This window comes from Oryctolagus cuniculus, chromosome 6, assembly GCF_051225735.1.
Source record: "Oryctolagus cuniculus isolate XC-2025 breed Fujian yellow rabbit chromosome 6, ASM5122573v1, whole genome shotgun sequence".
In the NCBI taxonomy this organism is placed as follows: domain Eukaryota; kingdom Metazoa; phylum Chordata; class Mammalia; order Lagomorpha; family Leporidae; genus Oryctolagus; species Oryctolagus cuniculus.
Genome location: NC_142872.1, coordinates 44,496,094 through 44,515,813, shown reverse-complemented (window position 1 = coordinate 44,515,813; position 19,720 = coordinate 44,496,094). Strand labels below are relative to the sequence as shown.

General features: G+C 39.2%; 1 protein-coding gene and 1 pseudogene across 1 annotated transcript in view; both read right to left on the bottom strand.

The window, feature by feature from the left end:
* Positions 1-19,720, bottom strand: part of SGCD (sarcoglycan delta) — a 1,076,594-nt gene that overhangs the window by 545,243 nt on the left and 511,631 nt on the right. The gene's annotated exons all lie outside the window — the stretch shown is intronic.
* LOC138850091 (heterogeneous nuclear ribonucleoprotein A1-like) overlaps positions 10,103-19,720 on the bottom strand; it is a 40,942-nt pseudogene continuing 31,324 nt past the window's right edge.

Sequence of the window (19,720 nt, the reverse complement as noted above, 5' to 3'; positions counted from 1 at the left end):
CCAGCCAGGGCTGGACTATATATATGAAAATCAGGAACGAGGAATTCAACCTAGGCCACCCATTATTTATTAAATAAATAAATGTTTTTTTTTTTTTAAAGCATAGATTTCTCATCTCTCCAGTGCCTACTGAATCAGTGTGCGGAGATGGTGGTCTGGGAATTGCATTTCTAATGAGCTTCTTTGTCACTCTTACACACCATTTTGTGGGAGAATCATTGCTTTAAGTTAAGCACTATTACCAAGATGAATTTTTCATTAAACTATCTCTAGTTAGCTCCGTCCTCATCTCTTTAAAGGTCCTTCACACTGTTTCCAGAGCTTAGCTTTTCCTCTTTTTGTCTCTCACCAAACAAGTTAAGACAGTGTTTCCTAAGCTCCAGGCACTATTCCAAGCATTTTAGCATTTACACCGCACCTAACCCTCACACAACACCATGTAATAGGTACTGTCAGGATTTCTATTTACATATGTGAAAACTGTTGCACAGGGCTTACGTAATTCACCTGAGCTCACACAGCTAGTAAAGACAGACTTAGGATTCCAATCCAGATAAGCCTTGCCCCAGAGACTGGGTCTATACAAACACTTCCAACATTCTAGCTAAAAGGAAACAGTTCTCATGCAAATCCTAGATCCACTCAAATGTCAGCTTTTTATTTAACTATTCTTTTTACGAAGAAGGCCTTGTCACTCCTGTTCCAAAAATTTCCCTGTGGAGGCCGGCGCCGCGGCTCACTAGGCTAATCCTCCGCCTAGCGGCGCCGGCACACCGGGTTCTAGTCCCGGGCGGGGCGCCGGATTCTGTCCCGGTTGCCCCTCTTCCAGGCCAGCCCTCTGCTGTGGCCCGGGAGTGCAGTGGAGGATGGCCCAGGTGCTTGGGCCCTGCACCCCATGGGAGACCAGGAAAAGCACCCGGCTCCTGGCTCCTGCCATCGGATCGGTGCGGTGCGCCGGCCGCAGCGCGCCGGCCGCGGCGGCCATTGGAGGGTGAACCAACGGCAAAAGGAAGACCTTTCTCTCTGTCTCTCTCTCTCACTGTCCACTCTGCCTGTCAAAAAAAAAAAAAAAAAAAAAAAAAAAATTTCCCTGTGGAAATCGCGTCCATTCTCCAAGGTCCATGTCGAATTCTATTTCCTCCTGAAGTTGTATACACACTTGAAGCTAGTATCAAGTACCTTATTCCTCTCTATTGTAGCCATTTAATGTGGTTTATACTTATCTTTATTACTCTGTCTATATTAGCTTTTAATGTGGAGCTACCTAGAAATGACTTAATATTCTGAAATACTAACCTTTATTAAGCCTTTCTGCAACTGTGTTTTTCCCATGTTAAAATACTGACTATGCTTGGCCAGCACCGTGGCTCACTAGGCTAATCCTCCGCCTTGCGGCGCCGGCACACCGGGTTCTAGTCCCGGTCGGGGAGCCGGATTCTGTCCCGGTTGCCCCTCTTCCAGGCCAGCTCTCTGCTGTGGCCAGGGAAGTGCAGTGAAGGATGGCCCAAGTCCTTGGGCCCTGCACCCCACGGGAGACCAGGGTAAGTACCTGGCTCCTGGCTTCGGATCAGCGCAGTGCGCCAGCCGCAGCACGCCGGCCACGGCGGCCATTGGAGGGTGAACCAACAGCAAAGGAAGACCTTTCTCTCTGTCTCTCTCTCTCACTGTCCACTCTGCCTGTCAAAAAAAAAAAAAAAAAAATACTGACTCTGCTCACTGTTTCTGGAGAAAGAAGATACATCATGAAAGGAAGAAAACAGAGGTGAATTCTTGGCTTTTGAGTGTCAACAGCAAAGCATACTTCCCTATGAGAGAACAGCAATTACTTATGAACAAAGGCCCTGGTGTTGGGAACACTTCTGATGAGAAAGTACAAAGCTATGTGGCTGACTCGCCACTTCCCCCACCAAATCGGATAAAAACTCCCAGTTGGGATGAGGACTAGCAAGCAGGAAAGGAACAAAGAGATTTCACAGTCCTGGAAATGCAGAGACTTTCCACAAGTGCAGATGTGACAAATTCAGATTAATCTGCAGCTAGAGGAGAGAAAGAGGGGAGAAAGTACCCTGGACCAGTTCAACAACTGACCCCAAAACAGCAGCATAAATCAGAGGACAACCTGGGGCTGTAGCTGTAGGCAGAGACAGCACTGATCAGCAAGGCTGAGCAGGCTCTGGGACAACACAGTGCCTTACTGTCCTCCCTAAAACAGCATCCAAGCAGATCAAGCCTTGAGAGACACGGATGTGCTTTTGGATGCCATGACATTTGAGCAGCAGAATGAGTGCACATGTTCCAAACCAGCTGGGAAAGACAGGAAAGTCTGAATTGAACTATAGAGCTAAAGATTGAGTAGTTTTTACAGAGAACAATAGATCACATAGCAACAAGGATATCACGGCGGCTAGGGGCACTGACAGGAGATGATCAACCTTTGCTCATCCCCTTCTCCCTACCAACAATGTTCTCTATAGCTCAGAACTCTGAAAGTCATCCTATGTATCTCCTACCTTTATATAGAACTGGAATGTACCTCCCGCTGATGAACAAATCCCTAGTTCAGTCCCTGGAATAGGAGGTGTACAACAGGTATTTGTAAATGAACAAATGAAGACAAGGAAATTCTACAAATTGATCAGTAGGTATTTGTCCCAGAAAAATGCTCCAATGGCTAATAAGAATGTATGAAAGGATGGTTCTACCACAGCTCGTTATTTTAATCACAGATGTTTGAAACAGATGAAAAGGACCCCACGCCCTGAGTGAGTTTTGAAATACAATTATGAACACTGTCAAGAAAGCACATGGGAGATTTAGGCATTTTATTTTGGTTTGTAAAAATCACAGTCCACAGAATTCTTAAAAGGCTCACAACAGAAGTGGCATTTGTTGAGGTCCCTCCAGAAATGGCCTCTATGAAATTGGTTAAAAACGAATCACACTGTTCCTGGCAAGGTTTCTGTGTGGGAAAGTTAGATGCTGAATTATTCTGAAATTTAAGTTAATCTGTATGTATCACACAGCTGCAAGTCTTCATTTTTTATCAAGGGCAAAAAATGATAATCAGTGAACAGGTTTTTTAAAGGAAAGAAGAATAAAGATACCTGGAGAGTGAGGACAGAAAAAATTAAAGTAAAAAGAAATGGACATGGTATAATAAAGCAAATCATTTTACTATCTGATCATCACCAAGGTGAGAACATTTTAAAGCAAAACCTAGATTTCTTCAGATTTAAAATAACTCATAGACTCATTTAAAAGAAGTATCAGGTGTATTCCTGAAGTAGTGTCATTCCTTGAATGGAAGTTTGAAGGTTCTAACAGGATACAAGAATATTACATATCAGAATAGCCGTGTCAAACCCAATTTACTTTGATTATGTTATTTTTATAATTAGCCCTATCAAATGTATACTATGCAAGACCCAATCTCAGCCTTAAAGAAGAGCAGACAGCATTTGATCATTTCATGAGTGCTAAGTTTGATTATCCCCCTAAAGTTTATATTGAGGTCAGTGTTAGGAAGCATGACCTAGAAGGGCGATTGCATTACGGGGCCAGAGCCCTCAGCAATGGCTTAATGCCCTTCTCCAGGGAGGGATTCTTGCTCTCACAGGACTAGATCAGTCCCAGCTAGCCGGGGTTGCCGTGAAGCAAGTCCACCCCAGGTTCTCTTTCTTGCTCACAAACCTGCTTAGCCTTCGCTTTTCACCATGATAGGAAACAGCACAAGGCCCTGACCGTAGGGCAAGTGGGTATCAGTGCCACACCTCAGAACACCCAGTCTCTGGAACTACCCCTTATCAGGCCTCTGGTGTTCCATTACAGCAACAGAAGACAGACTACAACAGGTGAGTTTGGCTTCTGATTGTCTAGAGTTCTCGCTATTTCAGCTGCGTCTTTACCAATAGTACTTGTCTTTGGATTATAGGTGGAAGTGAACTCCTGGCTACAGGAGCCTGGGAGAGGGGCAGGGAGGAAGCAGGTGGGAACAGGGTAACGTTAAATACCAGAGATGCTGTCTACCTCTGTATTGAACCAAGTGGAGCCTCTTTAGTAAGACACGCTTTATGTTAGGTGTTGCAGGAAGTCTTATGAATGTAAGTAGGTCAAGAAAAGGGCAATGGATAAAATTCTGAGGGGACATTACTGTAATAAAGGTATGGTGGAGTGTAGACTGGGGATAATTCCTTACTCAAAATATTTCAAAAATATTTTATCAAAGTACTATATACACGTTGCTTAAAAATTCTACAACTCGTTCTAAAACAAAAGCAGTTAGCTCCTTGTCATCTATTCCCAAAGACAACATTTTAAATCATTTTTATTACTTCCTTCTAGTATTTGACTTCACGTTTCCAATTAACATGAATATATTACAACTATTGATTTTTCATATTTAGCTATTATTTGCTGACTTGCTACTATGGAAGATGAAGATTGAACTCTTATATCAGCAGCCACTCTACCACACTCACTCATTTCCCCTCCCTCTTCCACGTGGAAGACATACTTCCATCACATTTTCAATTAAATCTGTAGCCATATGTGGTTTTTAAAATCATTATAATAACTATGTAAATATTGCTCATTACTAAGCCAAGTTGAAAACTGTGATTTCAATGTTGTTCCACGTCAGCTTTTCAATCCTCCCGGGGTTAACTGCTTCTTGTATTCTTTAAATGTTTAACTTTCTTTGCAATTGGGCTTGTCTTCTAAGAGGCACCGGTCTCCCACCTCTAAGACATAGGTCTCAGCCGGGACAGGTGGTTAACAAATGTGCCCCAGGTATCTTCCTCCAGCAGTCTAGCCTGAGTGTGCACTCACAGTGATGGCCAAGAAGAAAAAGCAGAACTGGAAATGTGCAGGCTTACTCTATCCCCTGGCCTCTGGATGTGTTACAGTTGTTAACCTATTCTGGCCAAGGTAAGTCAGAGGGTCAAAATCAGAATCAAGAGGCATGAAAATGGACCCTTTGGTGGGAGAAACTGCAGATGGTTACAGATACAGGAAGAGGTGATACATGGAGAGCACTGATTTAATGAAAATACCAGTCATTAACCAGGTTACATAGGAATAGGACTGCCTCTGTATTGGCAGCTGCTTCTCTTCATCGACTTGTGTGAATTGGCCAAAACTCCAGGCTTACTTGCTGTAGCTTTTTAAAATGTCCTGATGTCCCACAGTGTTAAGTCTTTCAGATTTTTTTGTTCTTCATAATGTCTAGACTATTCCTGGATCTCTATGTTTCAATATAAATTTTAGAATCCATGCGTCAATTTCCACCTGCATAGCTTCTGGAATTTTGATGGGACTGCATTGATGCTAACAGTGTTGAGCTTTATCTGAGCCTTCTACTCTGGGGAAGCAGCAACCGCCAGAACTCCCGCCCCCAGTGTTTGTGTCCTAGGAAGCAGGGTACTACTAAAAACTCTTCTGCTTGCATCTAGCAAAGACTCCTGGGGGCAGGTGCTCTGGCTCAGTGGGTTAAAACCACGGGCTGCCCCACTGGCATCCTATAAGGGCATTGGTTCTAGTCCTGGCCAGACCAATTTAGATACAACTCCTTACTAATAAGCCTAGGAAAGCAGCAGAGGATGACCCAAGTCCGTGGGTCCCTGTACCCATGTGAGAGACCCAGCAGAAGCTCCTGACAATGGCTAGGCCCATCTTCTATTCAGCCTCTGTCATTGTAGCCATTTGGGGAGTGAACCAACTGATGGAAGATCTTTCTGTATTTTCTTCTCTTTCTGTAACTCAGTCTCTCAAGTGAATAAATAAATCCCTTTTTAAAAAGACTCCTAGATGGTTCCTTGTTTACTTCTGGCAAACTCAAATCCAGTTTCTCCAAATTCCTATTATCTGCCATATAAATGATTAAGTGATCTCTTACAGTCACTGACTAATCTGGACAAAACACCTGCTAAATGGACTTAAGGAAACTTTTTAAAAAGTTGTAGCTATTTTATCAAATTTGTTGACCCCCTTGAAAATGGTATCCTCATTTTTAAAAGAAGATTTACTTATTAATTTGAAAGGCAGGTCATCAGAGAAGGAGGCAGAAATACAGAGAGGGAGAGATATTCACTCCCTTCAATGGCTGCAACAGCAGGGGTTGGGGTGGGGGGTGGGGAGAGCAGGCTGGTGGAATCCAGGTGCTAGCAACCACATCTGAATCTCCCAGGTGAGTGGCAGGCAGCCACCTATTTGGGTCATCATCTGCTGCCTTCCTAAGTACATTAGCAGGAATCTGGATCAGCAATAGAGCAGGAGGAGACTCAATCACTGATACGGGATGCTGGTATCACAAGTGATAGCTTAAGCTGGGCCACAGCTTTCACTCTCTTAACAAAACATAGCCAAGCTTCTCTCCTTCCGTAAGTTCTTCAACTCTGACTTGTCCTGAAGGTTAAGCAAGCATTTGGATGAAGAAAGAAGGCACCGTCCAAGAACCATCTGATTGCTAAAAAAATGTGTTCCCAGAACTGTCCAATCCTGCCAACCTTGCTTACCTTACCTACCAATCCATAATTTATTTCTCACTATCAAAAAAGACAAAAAAAAAAAAAAGGAGACACATGCTAGTGAGGATGTGGAGAAAGATGAACTCTTTTATTTTATTTTTTTTTGACAGGCAGAGTTAGACAGTGAGAGGGAGAGACAGTTGATTCACCCCCTAAGTGGCCGCTAAAGCCGGTGCACTGCACCGATCCAAAGCCAGGAGCCAGGTGCTTCTCCTGGTCTCCCCTGTGGGTGCAGAGCCCAAGCACTTGGGCCATCTTCCACTGACTTCCTGGGCCACAGCAGAGACTGGCAGAGGAGCAACTGGGACAGAATCTGGCACCCCAACTGGGACTAGAACCCGGGGTGCTGGCAAAGCAAGCGGAGGATTAGCCTAGTGAGCTGCGGTGCCGGCCAAAGATCAACTCTTATATACTGTTTGGTGGAATATAATAAAGCCATTATGGAAAATAGTATAGAGAGTTCATTAAAGCTAGAAATAGAACTATGGTAAGACCTAGCAGAAGATCTGCTAGATATTATGATACAAATGTGATCTAGAAATGGAACTATCATAAGATCTACTACAGCATGTACCTCCAAAAGAAATAAAGCAATACTGTGGCCTTATTCACAATAGCCAAGATACAGAATCAACCTAGATGTCTACCGATAGATGAGTGGAATAAAAAAAAATACGCAAAAGAAAAAAACAAAAAAACTAGAACATTATTAATCCATAAAAGTTAAAATGAAATACTGTCACAGCTACATGCATGGAACTGGAGGACACTATATTAAGTGGAATACATGATCACGGAAAGAAGTTCTCATTTGGTTGTGGAAGTTAAAAAGTGATTTCACAAAAGTAGAGAGAAGAATAGTGGTTACCAGATCCTGGGAATGGTGGGAGGAGGGGGCAGATGGAGAGAAGTCGGGTAATAGATATAGAGGTGTAGCTGTGTAGAAAGAATAACTTCTAATACCCTACAGCACTGTGGGGTGACTGTGTTTGGAAACAATTAGTTGCCTATTGAGCCGCGGCACCAGCCCATAGTCACAGAATTTTAAAAGGTCAATCTTGAGAGAATTTGTTCCATAATCAAAGAAATTATCTATAATTGATCTGTAATATTACAAACATGTTTTTTAGATAAATAGGACATCAAATGATACTAAACACTTTTTGACATTGTCTTTCAGTCAATTCTATTGTCAGGAAATAAAACTTGTAAGCAGTCTGATCAGCTATGATTATAGTATTTTAATTCTGTAAGACTTTTCCAAATTGCTTGAGAAATCTATATTGGCTATAAGAGAATGCGCTCATCTTTTTCCATCCAGTTTAAGAATGAAAACAATGAAGGCTATTACTCTCTGAGGAATATTTTCTATGATATTCTTTCTCTTAATACCAGCAAATACTTCAACTGAGGCCATGGAAAACACATGTGAATGGAGAAATTAAAAGTAGACTTAATATCTATTATATACATTTGAGAGCTGTGTTTTGCCATAATGTTCACTATTTTCTTAACATTCTTAATACTGTTTCATGCCAGGAGTTCATTCATCAGTGAGAAAATCAAGCAAAGGTTGAATGTGTTCTTAATCTCCAGATTATATACTCTAATACTTTTATTTTTCAAAACACCTTTCTTCACAAGGCGTAAGCATATAGCTTAGTCCGCACTGCTGTAATTGCCTGGGTTGAAATAAATGTGAATATTGTCAAAAAAAAAAAAAAAAAGAAAACAATTAGTTGTATATTTCAAAACAGCTAATAGAAAGAATTTTGAATGTTGCCAACACAACAAGTGATCAGTGTTTAAGGTGATGATATGCCATGTATCCTGAACTAAAAGAAGGAAAGAAAAGAGGGGGCCTCATCTTTGACAGGTAGCAGATCTCACGATCAGGCGGTTTCTCCTATTGCAGGCAATGTCTTCTGCCTACTGACACTGTCCTCTTTTCCATATTTTTAAAAATAATTAAATCATTTATTGCTTACACACAGTGGATAACACACAGCTTCATTCCCATCTGTAGTTTAGTCTGGTACCACTATTCAATTTCGATACGTTTCATAAGATGTGCCAACAATAATTTCTTTTCTAAAAATATTTATTTGACAAGCAAAGCCACCGAGGAATGGAGACACACACATACACACATACTGACAGAGAGAGAGAGAAAGAGAGAAAGAGAGAGAGATAGAGAGACTCTTCCATTGACTGGTTTATACCCCAACTGGCCACAAAGGCCGGGGCTAGACCAGGCTTAAGTCAGGAGTCTGGGACTCCATACAACTCTCCAAAAAGGATGACAGGGGCACAAGTACTTGGGCCATCCTCTGCTGCTCTTCCAGATACATTAGCAGGGATCTGGATTGTAAGTGAAGCAACTGGGACTAGAACCAGCACCCTTAGGGGATGGCAGTGCCAGAGACAGTGGCCTAACCTGCTGTGCCACATCAATCACTTCTATAACCAAACAGTCCCAAGACGATGGGAGACTCTTAATGGTGAGTTTCAGAGGGTCTCAACACTGTCAGTATCTGAAGACAATGGCCTGTCTACCTCTTCAGTTTATAAGTAAATTTCAAATGGCACCTGGCATTACCCTGATGAATTCCAACTTAATCCTGCTGGGGAAATTTACAAAGATGGTTTCAAGATAGACTACTTTCACACAGCCTATTCAAAAAAAGACAATCAGCACCATAAAAAGACTATTACATTTAGCAATCATTGGCATGGGTGCATAAAAAGATGGGTGGGGGAGAGAAGAAAAATCTTTTGTTGGAATGCTTGCAAGGATGGAGACTATCCAGCCTTCAGGATAAATAACACCCATGACATTATTTGGTCTGGCCCTGCCAAGGCAACTGCAGGTGGGACTCAGAATTAGATGAACCTAGAGCAGAATACTTTTTTTCTTTTTTATAGAAGCTTTTATTTAATAAATATATATTTCATAAGTACAATTTTTGGATTATAGCAATTCTTTCCCCCATAACCCCCCTCCCACTCCCAAACCATCCTACCTCCTACTCCCTCTCCCATCCCATTCTTCATTAAGATTCCTTTTTAGTTATCTTTATATACAGAAGATCAACTATATAGTAAGTAAAGATTTCAACAGTTTGCACCCACACAGAGACACAGTATAAAATACTATTTGAATAGTTTTAGTGTTAATTCTCATAGTACAACACATTAAGGACAGAGGTCCTACATGGGGAACAAGTACACAGTGACTGCTGTTGTTGATTTAACAATTGACAGTCTTGAGCAGAATAATTTTAAGTTGCTAATTTTGAACGGCCCTCAAATGGTGTTATAAAAGTCCAAATAGCACTTGGAAGAAAAATGGTTCCCCGCCCCACTTCCTATGTAACACAAATCAAAATTACCTATTATACAATTCATCACAAATACAGCCCTCTAGGTTTTTTTCGCCCATACACAGATGTATTGTCTAAAACATGTCTTTGTAGCAGCTAGGCCCTGCCACTGTTTTGCTGGGTTGAATTCACAAATCTGTTGTAACTTATAGCCTGTCAATTACCCCGCTCTCCTTTACTGCTAATCTTTGTTTCCTAGAAGTTATTAAAATATTCTTCTATTGCCATAGCTACTGAGCTGATAGAACCACCATAGCCGTCTTGATTTTGTGGTATGGCAAAATATTGGTAGCTACCAATAAAAGTGCCAGAGCTTCTGCCTCCAAAGTTTCCACCATGCATGGAAACATGAAGAGTGACTATTATAATTGCCAAAATCATTGTGGCTTCCGGCATTCAAAAACTGCTTCTTTCATTACCAAATTCATTGAGCCATCCCCATGGCCACTGTATCTACCACCAGCTCGGCTGCCATCAAACTCACCACATCCACTGATGGGTGCTCCATGATCAAAGTTGCCACCGTCAACAAAACCACTTCTATGACCACCAACAAAGTTTTCAGAACCACTTCCATCTCCTGGGGTGGCTGAAGCAGGAGCAACTTTTTGCTTTGACAGAGCCTCTCTTCCTTCAAAGTTGTGGTCATTCACAGTGTAGAATTTTTGAATAACAAACTTATCCAGAGTTATGGCTGTCAAAGTTCACAAAAGCAAAGCCACTCTTCTTGTCACTGCCTCAGCCAGTCATTATTAGCACACTCACTCTGATCTTCTCACACTGTTCAAATAATCTCCGAGGTGATGTTCTTCAGTGTCTTCTTTAAAGCCACCAACGAAGATCTTTTCCACAGTTCGGTGGGTGAGTGATCTTTGATAATCTTGAGACAGCTCTCTGGTCCCTGAAAACTTACATCCACCTGTGTGACCCTGCATTCATGGCTGCATCTGCCTCTTCCATGGCAGTGTAAGTGACATATCCAAAGCCTAGGGAATACCTACAGGTTGAAAGTCTCATCACCACACAGTCCTGAGCACCCTATTATGCAGAAAGGCTCCTCAAACTCTCCTCAGCTATCTCAAAGTCACCCCGCCCATGATGGTCTTCTGCACCATCAGGCTCTTTAGCAGATTGACAGACATGACAGCAATGGAAGAAAGACAGCAGTATGCACAAGAGGAAAAGCCCTTCATTTCAATAGTCTCTTAAAATACAGTATCTTCTTATGTACATTTGGGTTCTCTTTTTATTTAACAAACCTATAGATAAATTTTAAAACTATTATATTTACTATTCTAAGCTTCTCAGTTCATGAACATGGTATAGCATTGCCCTTATTTATGTTTTCCTTAATCTCTCCCACTATAATACCTCATATTTTTCAGCACTGAAAACATGAACTTCATCCCTTATTAATAAATAAGAAGTATCTTCTAATGGTATCATAAAAGCAATTTTTAGTACATTTTCCAAATGTCTGCAGCTGGCAGATGGATAGATTATATGTTCAGTAATCTTACCAATGCCAATTATTAATAGTAAGAATTTGTCAACATATTTCTTCTAGTTTTTCCGCCTCGAGTAATCATGCTGTGGTTACTGATAAGTTCATGTGTTCCTTTTTTAGTTCTTATGTCTTTTGTTTTATTGCTTTACTACACAGACTAAGAGCAACTGCACAATGTTAAAATGCATCAATGTAAATGATATATTGATTTCATTCCCAAACTTAGGGTAATAGTTTTCAATAGTTCCCAATATCTTTAGTTCCTTTGTAGATTTGGGTATATATTTGTCATCACACAAAGAAATTTTATTCTAGCCTGCTAAGAGTTTCAACAATGAATAGCTAATTCTTATACATCCAGTGAGCCTCGAATATATTCACAGATGTAAAAACAGTCATATTATCTCTGTTACTCTTTAAACATCATGTGACAAAGAAGTTGTTTCCAAAATCATAACTTCAAACCTTATTTCCCATTTCCAAGTAAATTACTTGGCATATTTTCCTAATCAGTTCTCTCACAAAGAATATACCCTCTTGGGGTTGGCGCTGTGGTGCAGTGGGTTAACACCCTGGCCTGAAGCACCAGCATCTCTTATGGGCTCCGGTTCTCGTCCCAGCTGCTCCTCTTCTGATCCAGTTCCCTGCTGTGGCCTGGGAAAGCAGTAGAAGATGGCCCAAGTCCTTGGGCCCCTGCACCTGTGTGGGAGACCTGGAAGAAGCTCCTGGCTCCTGGCTCCTGGCTCCTGGCTCCTGGCTCCTGGCTCCTGGCTTCAGGTTGGTGCAGCTCCAGCCAAGGCAGCCATTTGGGGAGTGAACCATCTGAGGGAAGACCTCTCTCTCTCTCTCCTCTCTTTCTTTGCCTCTCCTCTTCTGTGTAACTCTGACTTCAAATAAATAAATTCTTAAAAAAAGAGAATATACCTTCTTGTATTTTTTGTATGCTCACATGTTTAGACAACTACAGAATCACACAAAAAAGTGGTAAAATCAGTAATTTATTAAAATGCATCCACAGTAGTAGGGAGAAGAAAATAATTATAGAATCTTTATGGAAGCTAATTCATTAACATGCATTAAAGCCTTATCATTTGCACATCATTTAATCCTAAAATATTTTCTTACAAGAGATATTTTAAAGTACCAAATCCATTAGGAAAACAAATGGAGCACAGATGGTATGAAATCAACTTTGTTTAAAAATCTGCATGTATACACATGCAAAAAATGCAAAAGTACAAATGAAATGTTAATAGTTGAATATACATACATATATATAATGGATCTTCATAAAGTTAATGGAAAATGTATATTATGAAAAAAATCTGGGTTTCAAAATGACTTTTCATAAAAATAAACAGCTTAAATTGCCTTTTTTCATAAACTTTTGGAAGTTTCCTTGCATGAGTTAAAAATGGGAAAAAATGAAAACAAAATGATAGTAGAAAACAACACTGTCATTCACATGTGAACAGCCATTTTTTTCAATTTTCATATTGCAAAGTTGTCATTTATCAGCATAAGACTGAGCTTTGAACAATTATTCATTTTCGAAAACAGTGAGAACTATGACCCTTTGGGAAACACGAGTCTGAAGTTTTGGTCACTGCTAGAAACTCAAGCACTAGATACTGACAACTGTTAATATAGTCAATAAAGTGAAGGCTCTGATCTCTTATCTCACCAATCTGTCGTATTAAAAGTTTACCATTTATTAAATAGACATATGCCAGACATTTGCAAATAGTTTTCACATATAGGCTATCTGTCCCTAGTGTTCTGTAGAAGAAGAAAACTAAGGCTCTATGGTAGTGTATATCACTGATGTGTAAGATAAAATTATAAAATGATATTCAATTAGAATACTTGCAGCACATGTGGCAGGTCAAAGGAAATTAACCTGAGATGTACAAGTTTGAAGAAATGAACTTGCTAATTTGTATAAGGAATCAGTTTGTGACGACTTGTATATTCATCAATTCCTATATTGAAAGGACATGTGAAAAACTGAGCTTCTAGCATGTTAATGATTAGCTGACATTGTCACCAAACAGGTAAATCTGTTTCCTTAGAAGTCATCTCTGTGCTCACTGATGCCCTTCAACAACGATCAAAATGGTACTCTTTTTAGTTACCATTTAAACAAAAGGTATGTAATTCATACTAAAACCTGCTCAAACTCTCCCTCCAAATAATAAAAATATCCATTGCATTTCTTTATGTATTTTACCAGTCAGTATCCTACACTGAATAAACAGTGAGTACTTAAAAGACCACCCTGTCAAACTGGTCTACAGTGACAAAAAGCAGATCCCTGGTTTCCTGGGATTAGGAAAAGAACTTGGGCAAAAACATGTGGACTGCAAAAGGGCTTCAGAATAGAAGTGATGTAAATATGTTCTATTTTGACAGCAATGGTGATAATTTCATAAATGGCTATGCTTCCAACATAATTAATAGAATTATATAATTTTTATGTTTTTTTCCACTTTTATTTTTAATTAATATTTAAGAAATCCAAAATGATTTGTAGATACAAGTCTAAGAACATATTTCCTTCCTCATTCTCCATGTCTCTTCTGCCCACCCTCCTTCCTTCTACCTTTGTTTCCTATTTTGGAGATAACTTATTTAAATTTACATTACAGTTAAAAGGCTTAATACATCATCAATTAAGTTCAACAAGTAAACATTTGGGTTGATTTCATGTCTTAGTTATTGTGAATTGAGCTGCAATAATCACAGAGGTACAGATAACTCTTTCATATGCTGATTTCTTTTCCTTTGGGTAAATTCCCAGGAGTGGGATAACTATATCATGCAGTAAAACTATTTTCAGATTTCTGAGGAATCTCTAATACTGTCTTCCACAATGGTTATACTAGTTTAACTCCCAATCAACAGTGCATGAGGGAACCTTTTCTACCACATCCAGGCTAGCATTCATTGTTTTTGATTTTTGTATGACAGCCATCCTAACTGGGATGTGGTGAAACTTCATTGTGGTTTTGGTTTGCATTTCCCTGGTGGCAAGTGATCCTGAGCATCTTCTCATGAGTCTCCTGGCCATTTGATTTCATCTTTTGAAAAATGTCCCATTCACAATAACTACAAAAACAATCAAATACCTTGGAATAAACTTAACTAAGGACGTTAAAGATCTCTATGATGAGAATTACAAAATCTTAAAGAAAAAAATACAAGAGGATACCAAAAAATGGAAAAATCTTCCATGCTCATGGATTGGAAGAATAAACATCATCAAAATGTCCGTTCTCCCAAAAGCAATTTATAAATTCAATGCGATACCACTCAAGATACCAAAGACATTCTTTTCAGATCTAGAAAAAATGATGCTGAAATTCATATGGAGGCACAAGAGACCTCGAATAGCTAAAGCAATCTTGTACAACAAAAACAAAGCTGGAGGCATCACAATACCAGATTTCAGGACATACTACAGGGCAGTTGTATTCAAAACAGTGTGGTACTGGTACAGAAACAGATGGATAGACCAATGGAACAGAATTGAAACACCAGAAATCAACCTAAACATCTACAGCCAACATATATTTGATCAAGGATCTAAAACCAATTCCTGGAGCAAGGACAGTCTATTCAATAAATGGTGCTGGGAAAACTGGATTTCCACGTTCAGAAGCATGAAGGAAGACCCCTACCTTACACCTTACACAAAAATCCACTCAACATGGATTAAAGACTTAAATCTACGACCCGACACCATCAAATTATTAGAGAAAACTGGAGAAAGACTGCAAGATATCAGTACCAGCAAAGACTTCTTGGAAAAGACCTCAGAGGCACAGGCAGTCAAAGCCAAAATTAACTATTGGGATTGCATCAAAATGAGAAGTTTCTGTACTGCAAAAGAAACAGGAGAGTGAAGAGACAACCAACAGAATGGGAAAAATATTTGCAAACTATGCTACAGATAAAGTATTAATACCCAGAATCTACAATGAGATAAAGAAACTCCACAACAACAAAACAAACAACCCACTTAAGAGATGGGCCAAGGACCTCAGTAGACATTTTTCAAAAGAGGAAATCCAAATGGCCAACAGGCACATGAAAAAATGTTCAAGATTACTAGCAATCAGGGAAATGCAAATCAAAACCACAATGAGGTTTCACCTCACCCCGGTTAGAATGGCTCACATACAGAAATCTACCAACAACAGATGCTGGCGAGGATGTGGGGAAAAAGGGACACTAACCCACTGTTGGTGGGAATGCAAATTGGTTAAGCCTCTATGGAAGTCAGTCTGGAGATTCCTCAGAAACCTGAATATAACCCTACCATACAACCCAGCCATCCCACTCCTTGGAATTTACCCAAAGGAAATTAAATTGGCAAACAAAAAAGCGTCTGCACCTTAATGGTTATTGCAGCTCAATTCACAATAGCTAAAACCTGGAATCAACCCAAATTCCCATCAACAGTAGACTGGATAAAGAAATTATGGGACATGTACTCTATAGAATACTACACAGCAGTCAAAAACAATGAAACCCGGTCATTTGCAACAAAATGGAGAAATCTGGAAAACATTATGCTGAGTGAATTAAACCAGTCCCCGAGGGACAAATCTCATATGTTCTCCCTGATTGGTGACAACTAACCAACCACAAAAAAGGAAACCTGTTGAAGTGAAATGGACACTATGAGAAACAGTGACTTGATCAGCCCTTGTCCTGACTGTTGATGTACAATTTAATACTTTATGCCTTTTAGCATTTTTCTGTTCTAGTTAATACTATTGGTTGAACTCTGTAATTAACACACATTTATTCTTAGGTGTTGAAATTTAACTGGAAAGTGATCCCTGTTAAATATAAGAGTGGGAATAAGATAGGGAGGAGATGTACGATTTGGGACATGCTCAATCAGACTTGCTCCAAATGGTGGAGTTAGAAAAGTGCCAGGGGATTCCAATACAATCCCATCAAGTTTGCATGTACCAATGCCATCTCACTAGTCCAAGTGATCAATTTCAATTCACAAGTGATCACACTGATAGGTCTGAGAGTCAAAGGGATCATATAAACAAGACTAGTGTCTGCTAATACTAACTGAAAGACTAAAAGAGGGAGAGAACCATCCAACATGGGAAGCAGGATACACAGCAGGCTCATAGAATGGCAGATGTCCTAAACAGCACTCTGGCCTCAGAATCAGCCCTTAAGACATTCAGATCTGGCTGAAAGCCCAGGCATGGAAAGCCAAGACACTCTGGCAATTAAAAAAAAAAAAAAAAAAAAAAAAAAACTAAATGAAAGATCTCTGTGAGTGAGATCACAGTGGAAAGAACGGGGCCATCAAAGAAGGAGGTATCTTTCTCTGAAGGGAGGAGAGAATTTCCACTTTGACTACGACCTTGTCTAAATAAGATCAAAGTCGGCGAACTCAAGAGGCTTCCATAGCCTTGGCAACTCATGACGAGAGCCTAGGGTGATTACTGATGCCATAAACAAGAGCATCAAATTGTTAAGTCAACAACAGGAGTCACTGTATACTTACTCCTCATATGGGATCTCTGTCCTTAATGTGTTGTCCAATGTGAATTAATGCTATAACTAGTACTGAAACAGTATTTTACACTTTATGTTCTGTGTGGGTGCAAACTGATGAAATCTTTACCTAATATATACTACATCGATCTTCTGTATATAGAGAGAACTGAAAATGAATCTTGATGTGAATGGAATGGGAGAGGGAGCAGGAGATGGGAGGGTTGTGGGTGGAGGGAAGTTATGGGGGGTGAAGCCATTGTAATCCATAAACTGTACTTTGGAAAATTATATTTACTAAATAAAAGTTTAAGAAAAGGAAAAAAAAGAAAAATGCCTGCCTGTTCAAATCCCTTGCATATTTCCTGATTGGATTCTCTGTTTTGTTATTGTTGAGTTTTTTGAGCTGTTTATATATTCTGAGTGTTAATCCTTTATCTGTTGCGTAGTTTGCAAATGTTTTCTCCCATTCTGCCAGTTGCCTCTTCAACTTATTAAGGTTTACTTTGCATTGCAGATGTTTCTTAGCTTGATGTAATTAATTTTTTTAAATCTATTTTTGCTTTTATTGGCTGTGGTTTTAGGGTCCTTTCCTAAAAGTGTTTGCCTATGCCATTGCCTTGCAGAGTATTCCCAATGTTCTGCATAAATGATTTAATGGTATCAGATTATAGATTTAGATCCTTGATCCACTTTGATTTTTGTATAAGATGTAAATTAGAGGTCTTGATTCATACTTACACATGCAAAGATCCAATTTTCCAAGCATCATTTGTTGAAGAGACTGTCCTTTTTCCAGGGATTCATTTTAGCTCCTTTGTCAAAGATTAGTTGGTTGTAGATGCATGGATTGAAGTTGGGAGATTCTATTCTGTTCCATTTATCTACGTCTATTTGTGTACCAGTTCCATGCTGTTTTGATTAAACTGTCCTGTATTATGTATTGAAATCTGAGATCATGATGCCTCTGGCTTTGTTTTTGTTGTTCAAGATTGCTTTAGCTATTTAGTTTCCATAAAATTTTAGCATTATTTTTTCCAGATCTGAGAAGAATGTCACTGGTATTTTGAGTGGGATAACATTTAATCTATAATTGCATTTGGTAGTATGGACATTTTGAGTATATTAATTCTTCCAATCCATGACCATGGAAGATTTTCCTTTTTTTGCATGTCTTCTTCTATTTCTTTCTTTAATGTTTTGTAATTTTCATCATAGAGATCTTTCATTTCCATTGCTGTACCCTGTAAAGCTCTTTTATGAATGAGGATGGAAAATGTGATCTTTCATAACAGAGTTTGTCACCACTCATTTAGCCTTACAAACTATGCATAAGGATGTGCTAAACACAGTAACACAGAAAGGTAGACATCATTAAGAAAAAATATAAAGAAAGAAAATCCACTAGTAAAAGTACAAAGGAAATCCAAAGAAAACAACAGGAATATTTATGGAAAAATGTTTCGATTAAGTCATTACTTATCAGACAATAAAACTGAATGTAAATGGCCTAAATTCTCAAATTAAAAGATACAGACTGGCTGAACTGATTGAAAAACAAGACCCATCTATTTGCTATCTAGAAGAAACACACCTCCTCAACAAAAATACATGCAAGCTGAAATTTAAAGGATGCTAATGGAAGTAAAAAAGAAGCAGGTGTAGTCATCCAAATATCAGACAAAATAGACTTTAATACAAAAACTGTTAAAAGAGACAAATAAGGTCATTATGTAATGAGTAAGGGATCAATTCAATAGGAAGATATGTATACACCCCAACAACAAAGTGCATGACTTATAAAATAAATTTTAATAACTTTAAAGGGAAACATAGGATCCAATACAAAAGTAATGGGTACCTTATCATCCCACTTTCATCAACAGACAGATCTACTAGACAGCAAATCTACAAGATAGACCCTATGGACAATATATCGCAAGGACCTAGAAAAACAAAAACAAATCTAACACAAAATTAGCAGGTGGAAATAAATAATTAAATTTAGAGAATAAGCAAAATCGAAACAAAAAAATCAGTAAAATAAAGATCTGATTTTTTTTTAATCTTTTATTTAATGAATATAAATTTCCAAAGTACGACTCATGTGTTACAATGGCTTCCCCCCCATACCATCCCTCCCACCCACAACCCTCCCTTTTCCCACTCCCTCTCCCCTTCCATTCACATCAAGATTCATTTTCGATTATCTTAATATACAGAAGATCAGCTTAGTATACCTTAAGTAAGTATTTCAACAGTTTGCTCCCACACAGAAACATAAAGTGAAAAATAATAGATGATTTTTTTTAAATGATGATGAAATCAGATCAGACCTATTGTCATGTTTAATCCCAGTGAGAGTCAAGTTGGGAATTGATAATTTCTTTCTTTCTTTTTTTTTTTTTTTACAGAAGATCAGTTTAGTGTACATTAAGTAAAGATTTCAGTCGTTTGCACCCCCATAGAAACACAAAGTGAAATATACTGTTTGAGTACTCGTTATAGCATTAAGCCTCAGTGTACAGCACGTTAAGGACAGAGATCCTACATGAGGAGTAAGTGCACAGTGACTCCTGTTGTTGACTTTACCAATTGACACTCCTGTTTATGGCATCAGTAATCTCCCTATGCACCAGTTATGAGTTTCCAAGGCTATGGAAGCCCCTTGAGTTCTCCGACTCTTAATCTTGTTTAGACACGGTCATAGTCAAAGTGGAGGTTCTCTCCTCCCTTCAGAGAAAGGCACCTCCCTCTTTGAAGACCTGTTCTTT